General features: G+C 42.5%; 1 long non-coding RNA gene across 1 annotated transcript in view; it reads left to right on the forward strand.

The window, feature by feature from the left end:
* Positions 1 to 13,388: 13,388 nt before the first annotated feature.
* LOC124596456 overlaps positions 13,389 to 16,193 on the forward strand; it is a 450,318-nt gene continuing 447,513 nt past the window's right edge. Inside the window, exon 1 of the long non-coding RNA XR_006978301.1 lies at positions 13,389 to 13,461. This is a non-coding gene — a long non-coding RNA (uncharacterized LOC124596456). The remainder of the gene's footprint in view (positions 13,462 to 16,193) is intronic.

A 16,193-nucleotide genomic window follows, 5' to 3' on the forward strand; every position in this document is an offset into this window, starting at 1 on the left:
AAAGTGCTTCTTGGTGTACTGAGGAATGAGTCTCTAACATTCTGCGTGGTGTCTGTTTGTTCTATATCGTGTCTCCCTATCACTTTCGCGCAACGACGCTCTGAGTGTGTTTTTTAGGGAATTGACTAGTTTGAACCTGGGACCTGTTGCTGGTAAGGAGACGCCAGAGCACACATGACATGTAGAGTTCAGAAGAGTTCATTGAGACTAGCGATGATATAACCAAATACTTAATGATTTCAGCGTCAGGTCCACTGCACTCCCTGTAAAATAATCTTAATACTAACTAAATTTAGTGGAAGGGGTTCAAGGCTTTCCTATTTTTAGGTAGCTGGTAAAATAACGTCGAAAAAGCAGTTAAGTTTACCATTGGAAATTTTATTCTACTCACAAAACATTGTTTATAAATTGCACTATTGATAAAAGGAAATGTTTTAATACAGGATGATAAAAACCAACTGCGTTCAACAAAAATGTGAACGAATATTCCCTGAGTGGGTTTCCAAGTTCTACAATGGATCGAATGATGAGTTATACCATATCACATCTATAATATAGGTTTAAATTAAGTTTCACAAAAGAGAAAACTATCAAAATGGTCTACAGTGACCCTCAATTATCTTTAATTACTTATCTAACTTGTCGTAAATTACAGTGGCTGATGTCGCTTCTCAGTAACTATATAACAGAAAAATCATCGCGTTTCAGATTTTTACTTCAAGTGGTAAATGTGAACACCATGAGCTTTAATTGACGATCGACACTAGTATTACACAAAAAAGGGGTGTAACAGATGAGACCTCTGCAGTTCTGAGTGAAGCTTTATGTGCTGTTATTCGGCATCGCGTGCGTTCATTACCTTGTCGGTGTTCGTCAGGGGGCGGCGGGCAGCACAGCTCTGCTCACCTCGTCGTCTCGGAAGCAACTCTCACTTAATTTCTCCTTACTACAATTTACCGAAGTTGGTTTAAAAAAATTATCTGGCTGTGTTTTCATCTGACCAATCAGGTTCTCAATGTTAACCTTAAGCTCTGCCTACAAAAATTCTGTCTATCCAATGAGAAATGTTATACTTTTCGTGGTGGGGCAATGTTTTTAAAGTTTGCAACGTAACAGAGACGCGAAAAAGTCTCACGCTAAAGCTTGCAGCTGGTGTGGTCCTTTTAGTGTTACCGTAAGATCTATACCGTTCTTCTGGTGGGCTCTATCCTTTAACATGGACTGGGGGGCGGTCCTGACGTAACAGAGACGCGAAAAAGGCTCACGCTAAAACTTGCGGCTGGGGTGGCCCTTTTAGTGTTACCGTAAGATCTATACTGTTCTTCTGGAGGGCTCTAGCTTTTAACATGGGCTGGGGGGTGGTCCTAGCGGTTAGCTGGCGACGTGGGTGTCCGTCCCTTATCGTAGGGCCTTCCAGCTTAACACGGTTCTGCTCTCGGCTTCTGTTCTCGTTTCTCCCCTCGGAACTGCGTCTGTCTCACGGTGGGAAGGTATGACATGCATTTAGGCATTCTTGTGTTAGTCTGTGGTATTCCATTTCCTCACTTGTTACTCGTATTACTTTGGTTAATTTAATCTCACGATTTATTTGGAGCTATGTGACATACTACTGGATTTGCTTATCATATCAGGGTTTTCATGGAAGGTGTTGGATTTGCCTGACACCTTACAAGTCTCGTCGGTCAAACTTTATAATTTCTGCTCTGTCAGTGTAAACTAAACCTTTAAATTCTTTATGCATGTTATTGTAAGACAATTTGCTTTAACCATTGCTTATGCCACTGCATAATACACTACTGGCCATTAAAATTGCTACGCCAAGAAGAAATGCAGATGATAAACGGGTATTCATTGGACAGATATATTATACTAGAACTGACATGTGATTACATTTTCACGCAATTTGGGTGCACAGATCCTGAGAAATCAGTACCCCGAACAACCACCTCTGGCCGTAATAACGGCCTTCATACGCCTGGGCATTGAGTCAAACAGAGCTTGGATGGCGTGTACAGGTACAGCTGCCCATGCAGCTTCAACACGATACCACAGTTCATCAAGAGTAGTGACTGGTGTATTGTGACGAGCCAGTTGCTCGGCCACCATGTTGTTGTTGCTGTGGTCTTCAGTCCTGAGACTGGTTTGATGCAGCTCTCCATGCTACCATAGACCAGACGTTTTCAATTGGTGAGAGATCTGGAGAATGTGTTGGCCAGGGCAGCAGTCGAACGTTTTCTGTACCCAGAAAGGCCCGTACAGGATCTGCAACATGCGGTCGAGCATTATCCTGCTGAAATGTAGGGTTTCACAGGGATCGAGTGACGGGTAGAGCCACGGGTCGTAATTCATCTGAAATGTAACATCCACTGTTCAAAGTACCGTCAATGTGAACAAGAGGTGACCGAGACGTGTAACCAGTGGCACCCCATACCATCTCGCCGGGTGATACGCCAGTCTGGCGATGACGAATACACGCTTCCAATGTGCGTTCACCGCGATGTCACCAAACACGGATACGACCATCATGATGCTGTAAACAAAACCTGGGTTCATCCGAAAAAAATTACGTTTTGTCATTCGTGCACCCAGGTTCGTCGTTGAGTACAACATCGCAGGCGCTCCTGTCTGTGATGCAGCGTCAAGGGTAACCGCAGCCATGGTCTCCTAGCTGCTGCAAACGACGTCGAACTGTTCGTACAGATGGTTGTTGTCTTGCAAACGTCCACATCTGTTAACTCAGGGATCGAGACATGGCTGCACGATCCGTTACAGCGGTGCTGATAAGATGCATGTCATCTCGACTGTTCGTGATACGAGGCCGTTGGGACCCAGCACGGCGTTCCGTATTACCCTCCTAACCCACCGATTCAATATTCTGCTAACAGGCATTGGATCTCGACCAACGCGAGGAGCAATGTCGCGATACGATAAACCGCAATCGCGATAGGCTACAATCCGACCTTTATCAAAGTCGGAAACGTGATGGTACGCATTTCTCCTCCTTACACGAGGCATCACAACAACGTTTCACCACGCAACGCCGGTCAACTGCTGTTTGTGTATGAGAAATCGGTTCGAAACTTCCCTCATGTCAGCACGTTGTAGGTGTCGCCACCGGCGCCAACCTTGTGTGAATGCTCTGAAAATCTAATCATTTGCATATCAAAGCATATTCTTCCTGTCGGTTAAATTTCGCGTCTGTAGCACGTCATCTTCGTGGTGTAGCAATTTTAATGGCCGTTAGTGTAGATAGTGGGGATTCTCATCCCTGTCTTCGTAATTCCGGTTCAATTTTGATTCTTTTGACGATAGAGCGTTAGACTGAGTCTTTTTCTGCAAATATACAGTGGACCTGTGAGTGCCCTTCACATCACAAGCACATGGTGAAGGGTAAACTGCGCAGACATCACGATTCTGCTGAACCGAATACAGTTTTGCTGACCGAAAAGTGCCGCGCCGCAATACTAAATGAAATGTCACTCTGTACAGAATACTTCTGTGAAAGAACGTGCAAAGACGAGGGAGGCCGAGCCGTGGTGCGCACTCAGCCTCCACACCAGGCGCACGTGCAGTTTGGCACGCTGCGGCCCGCCGTGACGTACCTGAAGCTTTCCGGTTACCGACGTTACTACGACGCCCACAATGACAAGCTTGGTCGAGGTTATTCTCTCGGTTTGTGCTTCAGGTTTTGTTCATACGCCATTAACAATTCTTCTGCGTTTGCTTTTCTTCGGACATGGCAAACCGAAGTGTCGCGTTAAAACAGTTGTTACTGTGCCAAATAATTAATTAACCGCTCACCTGGATGCAGTCTGACCAATATATATTGACACTATGAACTAATACTGAAGGACTTTGGAATCATTCCCACATATAACTATGCATGCACCAACTACTGAGAAAGAATATATTCAGAGAGACATTTAAACAAGCCACTTTATTCAACATTTGAAACTGAAACTAACTTTACTAAACAGAGCAGAAGAACTGATTTTAAAATAGGTAAGGGTCAAATAATCATATTAATGAATTCTACGAGGTATATTAAAAACGTAACTGGAATTTTGTGGTTTCACGTGTTATATTAGTCCGATTCGCGCTAATGTTTATTGTTATTCAGTTTGTAAACATGCCACTAAAGCATTTGTACAATATTAAACACATCAGATATTTAATCTGTTATCAGCCTGAAGAAGCATACATGTAATTTGGTAGTAATGGCGATTATCTATTTTGCTCGAGGATGCATCAGTGAATTTGTATTAAATTTTATTGTAACAAGGGAATTAAGTGTAGAAGAGTTTTAGAAGCATGAAATATTGCTTTTGATAGCCCTTGAATAAAGCCAGGGTTTAGCGATGAATTCGTGAAAATAGTGACAGAAACGATTATGAGAGATTGCTGAACGACAATGAAAGGAGTTGCTGTGATGATGGCTTGTCAGTTGGCTCACACCATCATCTTTTCGGATGCTCTGGATATTACATTTGTGACAGCAAAATTTTTCTCAGAATTTCGAACATCTTGCGCCATTTTGTATTGTCGTAGGCTTTTTCCAGGTCGACAAATCCAATGAACGTGTATTGATTTTTCTTTAGTCTTCTTTCCGTTATCAACCGCAACGACAGAATTGCTTTTCTGGTACCTTTACCTTTCCTAAGCCAAATATGATCGTCATCCAACATATCTTCAGTTTTTCTCCATTCTTCTGTATACTACTTTCTTCAGAAACTTGGAGGTATCAGCTGTTAAGCTTATTGAACGATAATTCTCGCATTTGTCGGCTCTCGCCTTTTTGTGAATTGCGTGGATGATGTTTTTCCGAAAGTCACATTTTCGCCAGACTCATACATTCTACACATCAACGTGAATAGTCTTTTTGTTGCCAGTTCGTCCACTGATTTTAGAAATTTCGATGGAATGTTATCCTTCCGTTCTGCCTTATTTGGTTTTAAGTCTTGCAAATACTGATTCTAATACTATATCCCCTATATCCTCCCTACCGACTCCTGTTTCCTCTCGTATCACGTCCTCAGACAAGTCTTCCCCCTCGTAGAGGCCTCCGGTGCACTCTTTCCACCTGTCAGCTCTCTCGTCTGCATTTAACAGTGGATTTACTATTGCGCTCTTAATGTTACCTTCAGGGCTTTTGATTGCCCCTAAGTTTGCTATCAAGTCTTTATAGCACTGTAAATCTCTTGGACATAGGTAACCGCCATTTAACGTATCATTGAACATCCTGGCATTTCGTGTTTCTACTGGATCTAGTAATCAATAGATGGCATCACCTGGATATGACATACGTCGATACCCTTCATCGTGGAACTTTGTCCACTATAATTGTTGGAAGTGGTTTTACAGTGTGCTAGCATGATGTTTGCTGCAGGTGACGGTTTTTTTCCCTGTGGAGTATTTAGTCTCGTATATAAGTTTGAAAAGTACACTGATTACAATTGTTCCAAATGTTCATCACGAATCGGAGATTGGTTTACGAGAGGAAACCGAAACGTAAAATAAAAGGGTCTGCAAGAAACGCAGCACGTTTGCTTTGAAATCTTAACTATGAAACTTTCTATTGAGAAATGATGGATGAATCCATGGATATAACATATTTTCAAAATTATCCAACGAAATATGTCTTGACACCGGAAATTGTTCTTCAGGCATTATATGTTGCATAATTATTTTGAGTACTGGAGCCTACTGCAAGTAAATATATGAAACAGCTAACACACCCTCACTTTGCTTACGCTAGGTATGACGTCAGTGCGTGGGTGGACTACGCCCACGCGGAAAGTAGGGCCTTGTAGTACGCACCGGGTCGCAGAAGTTGGCCCACCGCGGACAAAGCGCGTGGCCGCCACTCTGTGGTGCGTGTCTGGCGGAAGCGGCGTCCGCCACAAAGTTGAACACTTTGCTGACGGACGAGAGGGAAGCCGCAGGGCTGCCAACTTCTCCCGTCCAGGTGGGGGCCTGCTGTAGGGCTCGCTAGTTTCTACACCGAGGTAATGTCGGCACTAGACCTGTAGTAGTTTGTACACAGAGGCCTTCAGACACGATAGTGAAATTTACTCACAAATGCTCTATGAAGCAGAAACGTTTAAGCAATATGATACGCGTCTTTGTCCAGCTTGATGTTTCAGGATTTGTTTTTTGAGACCTTCTCCTGGCGTGTACCATTTTCAAAAAACTTAAGGGAATTCAGCCAGGTAATATTTACAGCGACCGCTGATATTTCGGTGAGACTACACCCCGCCAAATTCAAGGCACAAACTGCAACGGAGACGCGATGTACAGCCAAATTTAAAACTTCGGTTCTTGGAGTAATTCTGGAAAGATGTGTGTAATCTTTCCTGAATTACTCCAAGAAACGAGGTTTTGAATTTGCCTGTACGTCGCCTCTCCGTTGCAGTTTGTTCCTTGAAAATGGCGGAGTGTAGTCCCACCGAAATATCGGCGGTAGCTGTAAATATTACCTGACTGAATTTCCGTAAGTTGTCTGAGGGTTTGTTTTATCAACACACCAGGCAAGCCTACGTTCACATGCAGTCACACAGAAAAAGTTTTCCAAATGTATCATATTCGTAGATAGTCATAACAAGCAGCTAAAATAGGTCTTCACATCTCCTTTGAAAAAACAAAGATATTGACAAACATCAAGCATTCATGTAAATACCTCAAAGTTCAAGAACAAAAGATTGATAGTAAAAGAACTCAAATATCTCGGAGAATGGATTAGTTGGAATTCTGGGGAAAGCAAAGCAAGGGAATCCAGAAAAAATAAACTTGAATTTGCCTTCCAAGTAACAAAAAATACATACAACAAAAAATGGCACATTACAAGACAGTGATCAAGCCAGAAGCACTGTATGCAGCAGAAACACTAAACATGAATTTCAAAGGCCAAATGGAGAAACTTGAGCAACAGGAAAGAAAAATTTCAAGAAAAATCATAGGGCCAAAATTTCAAGACAATAACATTATACACATCAAAAATGAAACTCTCTACAAGAAAATTGAAAAACTTTAAGATACTATGCGAAAAGGGAGGAAAAATTTTTAAGGTCATCTTCTCAAAATAAATTCCAACAGATTAACTGAAAATATCTTTGACTTTTTCCGTAACCGCAAAACGAAACCCAACTGGTTTAAAAAAACTGAGAAAGACCTAGTACAATTAAAGATTTCAGAAAATTCACTTACTGATCTAACAGCTAAATTAATTACTGAACATGAAAACATAAGGTACCAAGACAAATCTACACAAAAGTCCAAACCCTGCACCTCGGAAGAAGAGAGGAAAAGAAAATCAGAAAGAATGAAGAAATACTGGTCCATAAGAAAAGAGCAAAGCGCAAAGAAATGATTGATCCAGCGTACCCCAAAGAGGGTGAAATGAAAGAAGAAGAACGTCACATTATTAATTTTTAGTTTGTTTGATTGCGGGTATACGTCTGCAGACTCAGTCTTAGTGTTCGCTCGTATGCTCGGGCCATTGTGCCGTTATTACGCTGCCAGACGATCCAAAACAAAATATCCCAGGACAATGATAATGTGGAGTGTCCTGCGGGAATCTGTTATCAGTATTGTCAAACAAGTGCGGATGGCGAGCAACGAAGTGACAGAAAATCTGTTTATGAAAAACCGGTAATAACAAGAAAAATGGAGGCCCTGGTGCTTGAAGATTGGTGTATCACAATCTAGACGCCAGTGGAAATGTAAAAACGAGTCGTGGGTCAGTTTTCAGTCTCTTGTTCGACATTCTGAGCAGGATAAAGCTCGCGCCCCGCTGGATTCGCTGGATTCCGCTACTGCTCAGGCCTCACCGCGTCTGAAAACTGCCCACTGTGCCGAAGCAACAGTGGAAATGCTGCAGCTGTATTAGCTCTATGCTTCTTCAGCAGTCTGTTCACCATAGGCCAGTTTCGATAGATCACTATGAGCCTCAGAAACGTATGGTTCCGCCGCGGTTTTCAACGAATAATCGCGTAAGATGATACTGACTATTATTTTGTGGGATTTGTCATGATACATTGGTAAGGGGCATATCGTCACAGGTTCGTATTATGGAAATTTTCTGATTACATTACGGCAAGCTATCAAGACGAAGCATTGCAAGGTGTCCCATGAGGTGTTTATGTTCCACGACAGAAACGAAGCTCATTCTGCACAAGTCACATTCACACACGCAGTTGCTTTGGGTTATCAGTTTTGAGTCACCCATGTAGACCTCTACATGGCACACAGTTAATGGAAGGGCTGAGGGTACAAGTGCAGAAGTGCCTGCTGAAGCAAACTGAGTGAATGCCATAGTGCAATGGCTATTTATAAATTATCTGAGTTACTATCGAAACATTAGATATTTATATCTAATGATATAGTGCACTGTACTGCATCTGCATTATTTTTCAATACGTTAAAAATACAATACTAATTAAAACTTTTTAGACGAAAATAGGTCCAAGCACGAAAAGATTTGCTTTACTGTGTTTTATTCTGAAGAGATTTTTAGTTCAACACACTATATTCACAGTAAAACACACGTTTGTCATTAGACTAGAATATTGGAGTAAGTAATGCAAAATTAATATAACAGTCTGAAAAACAGTAGATAAATACCAAATTAAACCAAAAATTCCTAAACGAGAATATACTGCTGTGGTTCCAGGACGTATGACAAATTATTCATTGCCACTTTCTATAATCCTATCACAGTCAGTGCCTTAATACAGAACTAGAATCATTTCCTTGTGTGAAACCTCTAGAAAAATGTCCTTTCCGGGCAACATTCATCGTACTCTTCGATTCTGTTGTGCATTTTTCAGCCATCCTTGTCCTTCCCTACCAAATGGTTCAAACGGCTCTGAGCACTATGGGACTTAACTTCTGAGGTCATCAGTCCCCTAGAACTTAGAACCACTTAATCCTAACTAACCTAAGGACATCACACACATCCATGCCCGAGGCAGGATTCGAACCTGCGACCGTAGCGGTCGCGCAGTTCCAGACTGTAGCGCCTAGAACCGCTGGGCCACTCCGGCCGGCTCCTTCCCTTTCAACAGGTCCTCATCTTCCTCCACTTCCTCTTGTTACACCCATGTTACCTGCTCTCTGGGAGTGGGATATATTGTTATAGAAATAATGATGAATTGGAGCGATGTAGTTTTTTTTTCGAATATTGTTCCACTTCTCAAATTTTGTTTCTTAGTCATCTTAATGCAATTGCAGCAAAAGAGGTATTGATGAGCAACAAGTACTGTATCACGTAAAATCCGCTTCAGTAAATCCAAGATCTCGTTTCAGTGAATACTGGAACTGCTTCATTAGTGGATTTTCATTTCTCATTCTGATCCTACTAATATTCTTCCACTGTATTTTATTTACTTGAGTGTCTTTAGCAACTTTGTCCTTTGCTATGGCTTCAAATAAAGTTTTCTCTTTTCATTTCCAATACGGAAAACTTTAGACTGACCTTCACTGCATCTATTCTGTCAAAAAAATGGTTCAAATGGCTCTGAGCACTATGGGACTCAACTGCTGTGGTCATAAGTCCCCTAGAACTTAGAACTACTTAAACCTAACTAACCTAAGGACAGCACACAACACCCAGCCATCACGAGGCGGAGAAAATCCCTGACCCCGCCGGGAATCGAACCCACCTATTCTGTCTTGGAACGCAAATAATATTTCAAGTGTTTCTTTGGATTAACACATTCCACGTACGTGTGGCTAGGTTCATATGCTGACTTATCCTCAAGATGTACACGCACTGTTTCAGAACAGGGCCTGTTTAACAATCGCTAAATGTTATCACAAGTAATCTTAAGAACATACACATTAGGTTACTGCTTTACTTTCAAAAAAATGCTTGCCTGACGTTTCGTTAAAAATAGCAAAACTTCTCTTTTCGTCCGTTGGATTTATTCTAAATGTAGTCCAAGCATTGGCTTGGAGCCCACACTTCATCATCACACTGTACAGAACCATACAGGAAGAAAAAAATCATGCTTGCATCATTTTCTTGTGAAACGTCACTTGCGCTATTTGAACTTTCAACCCCCAGTTCTTTTTATTCTGGTGATGAAATCATTGTGTGCGAGGCATTTTCAGACCGATGATGAAGTGATTTTCGAGATGAAATGCTCCCCGAACAGCCAAACTGCAACTTTTACAATAAAAGTCCATGTCAAGTCACCCACCGTCTGGAAATACAAGTTGCGCTGAAAGGTAAATGCACTTAAGAGCCAAAACATTATGGCAACTGTTCACCGTGAGACTGCATGCGGCTAACTATTGTTCTGGATAACTGCAGTGGGAAGGGAAGTAGAAAAAAGACGAATGGAGTATCATTCTAGTGACGATACCGGTCACAAATAACTAAATCCACTAACGTAAGAAACTTGCACCAAGCACAATTTGTTGTGGGCAGGCCCCAGGGAACGAGCATCTCCGAAACGGCTAGGCACGTCGTCTGCACGCGAGCTACTGTCGTGAGAATCTATAGAAAGTAGTTGAAGACGGCGAAAACGCTAGTTAGCGACAAGGTGTTGGACGTTCATGCGTCACGACAGAACGTGGATGTCGCAGTCTTTGCAGCTCTGTAATGTGGGATAGGCGGCGACCCGTGGCAGATCTCACAACAGAGTACACTGAGGTGACGAAGGTCATAAGAAAGAGATATGCACATATACAGACGATGGTAGCATATGGTACACAAGGCATAAAACGGCAAGTGCGTTGGTAGAGCTGTCATTTGGATTCAGGTGATTCTTGTGGAAAGCTTTCCAACGTGATTATGGCCGCCTGAGGGGAATTAACAGAGTTTGAATGCAGACCGGTAGTTGGACCTAGATGAATGTGACATTCTATTTCGTAAATTGTTAGGGAGCTCAGTATTCCGAGATCCAGTGTCAACAGCGTGACAAGAATACCAAATTCCAGCTTCACCTCTCACCACGGATGGCCTTCACTTAACGACCGAGAGCAGACAGTTGCTCAGAGTTGTCAGTGCTAACATGAAAGCAACACTGCGTGAGATAACGACAGAAATCAATGGGGGACATACTACGAACGTATCCGTTAGGACAGTCCGGCGATATTTGGTGTTAATGGGCCATAGCAGAAGACAACTGATGCAAGTGTCTTTGCTAAAGCACGACACCGTTTACAGCGCCTCTCCTGAGATTGCGACCATATCGGTAGGACCCTAGACGATTGGCAAACGGTGGCCTGGTCAGACGAGTCCCGATATCATTTTGGTAAGAGCTAATAGTAGTGTTCGGGTGTGGCGCAGTCCCCACGAAGCTATGGTCCTAAGTTGTCAATAAGGCGGTGTGCAAGCTGTTGGTGGCTCCATAACCTGTGTTTATGCGGACCGGATTGGGTCCTCTGGTCCACCTGAGCCAGCAGAGACCATTTCCGGCCGTTCAAGGGCTTCATGTTCCATAACAGCGATGGAATTTTTATGGATGACAATGTCCCGTGTCATCGAGCGGCAATTGTTTGTGATTCGTCTGAAGAACATTCTGCACATTCGAGCGAATGCTTTGGCCACCCGGTTCGCCCGACATGAATGCCATCTTACATTTATGGAACATAATCGAATGATCAGTTCGTGCACAGAATCCTGCACCGGCAACACTTTCACAATTATGGACGGCTGTAGAGGCAGCATGACTCAGTATTTCTCCACGGGACTTCCAACGGCTCGTTTAGCCAATGCCACGCCGAGTTACTGCACTATGCCGGGAGAAAGGGGTCCGACACGACTTCTGTCAACTCAGTGTATAAACCTGGTGCATTCACAAGGGTTCCGGAAAACACGGTTCACTGCACATTTCTTAACATGGGGCTGCACGTCGGACGACACTTAAGTGTTTCCGTGTTGACGTAGTGATCACGTCATTGACGCCGCTCGGAGTGGCCACGCGGTTTGAGACGCTATGTCAAGGATTGCGCGGCCCCTTCTGCCAGAGGTTCGAGTCCTCCCTCGGCCATGGGTGTTTCTGTTGTTCTTAACATAAGTTAGTTTAAGTAGTATGTAAGTCTAGGGACCGATGACCTCGGCAGTTTGGTCCCTTAGGAATTCACACACACACACACACATACACATACACCGATTACCATTGCAGTAGAGATTGGATTGTTGACTAGTGTAAATGTGTCACCTGGTCGGAAGAATCATGTTTCTTGCTATACCAGATCTATGGTCGGATCCAAAAAGGTCATCAGCTAGGTAAATCGCTGCTCGAAACATGCACGTCGTCGCGGACGCTGCCGGTGGGGCCCGTTTTATGCTATGGCAGACAATCACCTGAGCTTCCATGGGTCCTGGATAGTAATCGAAGGCGGGATCAGAAATGTGAACTATGTCGTGGTTATTCCGGATCACCTGCACACTTTCATGGTTAATGTCCTAACCAACGGCGATGGCATCTCCCAGCAGTGGAACTGTCCATGTCGCAAGGCCAGACTCGAGCTACAGTGGTTTAATGAGTATGACAGTGAACTCATGTTGATACATGGTTACCAAATACATCTGATATTAAATCTATGGATCACATCTGGGACGCTATTGGGCCTATAATTTATGTGAATTACGTGACCTAGGCGCAAACGTACGGTACTTCATATCTCCGAAATCTATCAACTACTTGTAGAATCCATGCCACGCACAATCGCTGATCTATTGCGTTCAAAAGATGGACTAACTCACTTTTAAACTAGTGGTCACAATCTTTTTGCCCATCAGTGTAAAGTAACTGTGTTTTGTCAGTTTGAGAGGCTCTGTGTCATAGTTCCTGTCATAATCTATGGAACGTCGTTTGCTGTATTTCAAATTGTGTTATACTGTTACCTTCGTTTGCCGCTCAGATGGGTAAAATGGCTTGACAGTTCAGAACTATAGAATCATCCGGTAGCCGATTGTGTACTCTTGTATTTCACAGGCACCACTCACCGACTGAGACCCACAGGCCCGCCTCATACCTATATGCTGCTAGCACGTCTTTCTCTGTTCCTCAACGGCCCACATGCTCTTCCGCGTGTAGCTGGTAACCATGGCACCTCAAGCACGGTTCATTTGTAGTAAATGAGCCCCGTGATTCAGTGACTGCTCAGCACCACTTGTTCACTAACATTACAAGCATGAAAACAAAATCGTTAATTTGATCCATATAAAGATACGCTATCCTTATCACAGTACAGAAACAAATTTAGAAACGTAAGCCATTAAACGATGTCTTTCAGGGCTTTTACAATAGATAACTAGGTATTATTAAATACACAGGTAAAGAGAACGGCTAGAGAGTCTGCAGATTTCATGACACCTAATGCAGTACATACACTGTTCTACTGTAACGATGTGCTGATCGTAATGTATCTTGTTTCAGGTACTTCTTTTGGCCGGAAGGGTTTCTAAGAGGAAGCATCAAGAACAGTTCCAGGGTGAGCAATTATTTGGTGAGTCCACGTTATTTTATCTTTGTACTCCATTTAGTAAAGGAAATATTTCGCTGGTGTGGCCCTGTACCTGTATGAACCTTCATTTCAAACTTATACTCTTATAAACACAACATCAAGATTAAAATTGCTCGGTGTGTAATCGGAGAGGTATTTCACATATGCACAGGTGTTAGAAGGTCTCTTCCCCATCCCCCTACCCCCTTCAACAACCGTCAAAAATGGCCAAAAGCCGGCCGGAATGGCCGAGCGGTTCTAGGCGCTACAGTCTGGAACCGCGCGACCGCTAAGGTCGCAGGTTCGAATCCTGCCTGGGGCATGGTTGTGTGTGATGTCCTTAGGTTAGTTAGGTTTAAGTAGTTATAAGTTCTAGGGGACTGATGCCCTCAGAAGTTAAGTCCCATAGTGCTCAGAGCCATTTGAACTATTTTTGAATGGCCAAAAGGAAAATGTAAAAAGGTGTAAACATTGTAAATTCTGGATGAAAAATCAACGTCAAATGTTAAGCCTTTGATGATGATTTAGCAGTGATGACGCCACCACGAAGACTTCTTAGGAAACTGTGTGGTCCTCCACAAGACAATAATATTACGATGGAGAGCAGGAAATCCAACCCGTACATTGTAGTACTTTAGGTAATCTTTTAAGCAATATGTTGAACAAAGTCAAAGGAAGAGTGGATGGCTTATACTGGGGGCTAGGTTGAACTTATGGAAACTCCAGTAAGCAGACAAACTTTTAGTTTCATATCAGAGCGAAGATCTTTCTGAATCTGAAGAACATTTGACAGCTTCAATGCACTTTATGAATATTTTAAGACACGACGACTGAGGAGTAATGTTTCTAAAACGGAAGTGTCTGTTGCCCATCCCTCTAACCCTCTAGCATCAGAACTGTACTAATGGGGAAGTACTGAAAAGAACTGGGGAAAGAAGAAATTTGTGGCGTAACTCGATCAAACGAAAGGATCGAGTTATAGGACTCATTCTGCGACGTCAGGGGATCATCAATTTGGTATTTGAGGGACGTGTGGTCGGTAAAAATCGTAGAGGGAGACCAAGATACGAATACCGTAAGCAGATTCAGAAGGATGTAGGTTGTATATCACTACAAAAACAACAACTGATGATAATAATAATAATAGTAAATCATGACAGTGTGCAGACACGCATGAAATTCTACGGCCGTATTTTATAGAATGGACAAAGAAACACTCACTAAAAGCTACAACATTATTAATTGCATGCATGTCAAAAATCAGCTGGTTAGAAGATACGAGGGAAGATTTAGAAGATATGAACAGCTCACAACGCATAATAAACAGTCAGCTGTGTACTTGAATCCGGCTCGTCTCGAATACTACATTGGTGCCTCAACTGCCGCATCCTCTAGAGATAGAAAAATGGGTATGGTTATTGGTCGGATATTTAATCTACTACGTCACTACCTTCTAACGCCATTTTGTACATTCAATTCTAACATGATCTACTATCGCCTTCAGGACAGAAATTCAGAATAAACAGGGTGAACAACATTTCGTTGGGTTCTGCAGGGATCTTTTTTGAGTGATTTGGTGCCAGACCCCCACGGCTTACATCTACATCTCTACTTATCGGGCCAGCGCATTGTGTGTGGTAGAGGATACTTCTTGAACCACAAAGATTTTTCGCTGTCCCTCTTCGATTCGCGAATGATATGTGAGGTGAACGACGCTGTGGAAACATTTCAGTATAAACTCCAATTTCTGTGTTTCTTTTTTTCGTCATGGTTATTTCGAAAGACTTATGTGGGAAGAAGTAATATACTCTCCAACTCTTCTTCGAACATTCGCTCTCGTAACTTCAACAGTTAGCTTCTACGTGATACGAGACATCTCTCTTGCAGCGACTGCCACTGCATATGTTTTCGGACAGGTTCCGCCTTGAAAAAGCATATTTTTTTCTTTTTTTTTACCCAGACGTGTTTCTCTGAAGTTGCAGTATCTTCAGTTAGTTTGTTATCTGATTTTTTGTTCAAATATGAAGTAGTTTCTGTAGCTTTCTGTAGTTTTCAGTACAGTTGTTACTGTAAACTGTAGAAGAATAACAGCTATACTGCAACCTACAGTAAGTTTCAAAACTCACAGAACTTGTTAACAAAAAAACAAGAAAATTACTGAAGATGCTGTAACTTCAGCGAAACACGTCTGGGTAGAAAGAAAGACAAAATGTGTTTTTTATGCTAAACCTGTTCGAACAGAAATTTATTTTTAAACAATCATTGGCACAAGAGTTAGCTTCAACCTCAAGACGAACTGCCACTGGATTTTGTTGAAGATTTCCATATTACTCTAGCGCTCACTAACCGATTAAACGTACCGTTCTGCCTTGGATAGACTCTCTCTTTTCTGTAAATTCAACCTGGCAAGGGTCGCAGACTGATCAACAATTCTCAATAATCGGTCGATTAAATATTCTGTATACTACGAGGGCAGTTCAATAAGTAATGCAACACATTTTTTTTCTCGGCCAATTTTAGTTGAAAAAACCGGAAATTTCTTGTGAAATATTTTCAAACATTCCCGCTTCGTCTCGTATAGTTTCATTGACTTCCGACAGATGGCAGCGCTGTACAGAGCTGTTAAAATGGCGTCTGTAACAGATGTGCGTTGCAAACAACGGGCAGTGATCGAGTTTCTTTTGGCGGAAAACCAGGGCATCTCAGATATTCATAGGCGCTTGCAGAATGTCTAC

Source organism: Schistocerca americana, chromosome 2, assembly GCF_021461395.2.
Source record: "Schistocerca americana isolate TAMUIC-IGC-003095 chromosome 2, iqSchAmer2.1, whole genome shotgun sequence".
Lineage (NCBI taxonomy): Eukaryota > Metazoa > Arthropoda > Insecta > Orthoptera > Acrididae > Schistocerca > Schistocerca americana.